Genomic DNA, 2,546 nt, shown 5'->3' with positions numbered 1-2,546 from the left:
AGTCTTTTTTGTGCCTCTCTCCACTTGTTTAAATATCCCTTAATTTCTTTCAATACAGTTTTATCATTTTCTCCCTTAGTTTCTTATAAACCTTTTATTAAATTTATACCTATTTGTTTCATATTTGTCTATACTGTTATAAATGACATGTTTTTAAATTTTCCTTTTCTAACTGATATTTGCTGATATAAAAATGCAAATTGTTTTAGGATATTCTCTTCTGAATCTGGTCAACTTGTTAAATTCTATTAATCCTGAAAATGTTTTGTACATTCCTTTGGGCCTCCATATAAACTTACTCAAGTCATTATAGATAGTAAGTTTCATTACTTACCTCCCAACACCCTAATATGATTTTATTTCTTACTATGTGGGGTAGCTCCAGTATGATGATCAACAGAACTGGCAGTGAGCATGCCTCACAAGCTGCCATTCTCAACAGGAAATCTTTGAACTTTCAGCTAATATTAAGAATGATCTTTTGGAAGCAACCAAAATGTCCTTTACTGTGTGAATGGCTAAATAAATTAGTACGTCCAGACAATGAAAAGTTACTCTGTGCTAAAAACAAATGAGCTATTAAGCTATGAAAAGATATGAAGGAAACTTAAATGCATATTACTAACTGAAAGAAGGAAACCTGAAGAAGCGTGCTGTATCATTCCAACTACCTGACATTCCAAAAAAGGCAACATATGGAGACAGTACAAAGATCAGTGGCTGCCACAGGCTCAGGCAAGTGTGGGAGGAAAGCATGAACAGGTGGAATGCAGATTTTTAAGACAGTGTAACTATTTGGTAGGATACTGTAATGGTGGATATATGTCACTATACATTTGCCAGTAACAAAGAATGTACAACATGAAGAGTGAACCCTAATGTAAACTATAGACTTTGGTCAATAGTAATATTATCAATATTGCCTCAACAATTATAACAAGTGTACTGCATTAATGCAAGGTAATAATAACAAGGAGTGTAGTCAGGGTTGGGGGGCGGGGAGATGATGTCTGGTGTTTATGATAGTATTTTCTATGCATACCATATGCCAGATTAAGTAAATTCTATGGTTTTTCCAAACACTACATATATCCCTACTCCCTACATCACAATTCCTTCACTGCATTCTGAGATACGTTTTTCTTGGATAATCGACACCGAAGCACATTTATCCAACAAGAAATATTTTGTTCATGCAGGGGGGCCTGTCTCCTAAAGACCGCATGGGTTTTTCTTACTCCCCACCTCTATGAATTCATACTTTCTGCTTGCTGTTTGTTCCAAATGTCCTGCAGCTCAATCCAGACTTCCTCCAAGTGCATCCCAGGATGGCCACTTTGCTGTTGTGTTAATCTTTAGGTACTGAAAAGTGTATCAATCGTCAATATTTATGGAATTAATTATTCATGTAAAAGAAAGAAGCAAATGGCACTGGTGACATCAAGGTGCCATGTAGAATATTCTAATAATTTATGTATCCCATGTGACGTATTAAAACGTACAAAGTTACTGTGTTTACACTAAAAACAAGCAAATTCTCTTGAATGCCCAGTTTTATTCACAAATAGATTTTGACTCTAACAAATGATTGTGATCATCTACCAAGATGATCATATGATTTTTCTCCCTCAGTACATCAACATGCTAAATTATTGGCTATTTGAATGTTTGCTGAGCTCAGAACCCTTGCTTCGCAACATTCAGGCCAGTGGTTTATAAGCCATCTTTTATCTTAATAATATAGTAAATACCTGTGAATTCTACAAAGAAACTTTTAGGAAACAGGCACAAATTTTTATACAGCTTTGTGATATTCCTCCATTCCATAACCCCAACCCAGAGTATTTCCTGAAACTTACAACATATATATGCATTACAGATATATACACACACACACATGTGTACATACACACACACGTATGTATATATACACACACATATATTTACACACATACGCACACACACAAATACAGTGGACTCAACAATGTGGGGTTATGAGCATCTGTCCCATCCCAAGTAGTTGAAAATCCTTATACAACACTTGACTCCCCCAAAACTTAACTACTAATAGCCTACTGTGGACCAGAAGACTTATCAATAACATAAACCGTTAACATATGCTTTGTATGCATGTTATATGCTATATTCTTACAATAAAGTAACCTAGAGAAAAAAGCAAATTAAGAAAAAAAAAACATTTACAGTACCACTGTGTCAAAAGCTTATATCACCGGGGTGCCTGGGTGGCTCAGTCGGTTAAGCATCTGACCTCGGCTCACGTCATGATCTCACAGTTCGTGGGTGTGAGCCCCACGTCGGGCTCTGTGCTGACAGCTCAGAGCCTGGAGCCTGCTTGGGATTCTGTGTGTGTGTGGTGTGTGTGTGTGTGTGTGTGTGTGTGTGTGTGTGTGTGTCTGCCCCTCCCCTGCTTGTGCTCTGGCTCTGTCTCTCAGAAATAAATAAATGTTTAAAAAAAAAAAAAAAACAACTTCTATCACCTTTTTACAAGATGAACCGTTTGCCAGTATCTACATCAATACTGTCTT

This window comes from Lynx canadensis, chromosome D1 (assembly GCF_007474595.2).
Source record: "Lynx canadensis isolate LIC74 chromosome D1, mLynCan4.pri.v2, whole genome shotgun sequence".
Classification (NCBI taxonomy): domain Eukaryota; kingdom Metazoa; phylum Chordata; class Mammalia; order Carnivora; family Felidae; genus Lynx; species Lynx canadensis.
The sequence above is the reverse complement of the archived record's forward strand: the minus strand, read 5'-3'. Positions refer to the sequence as shown.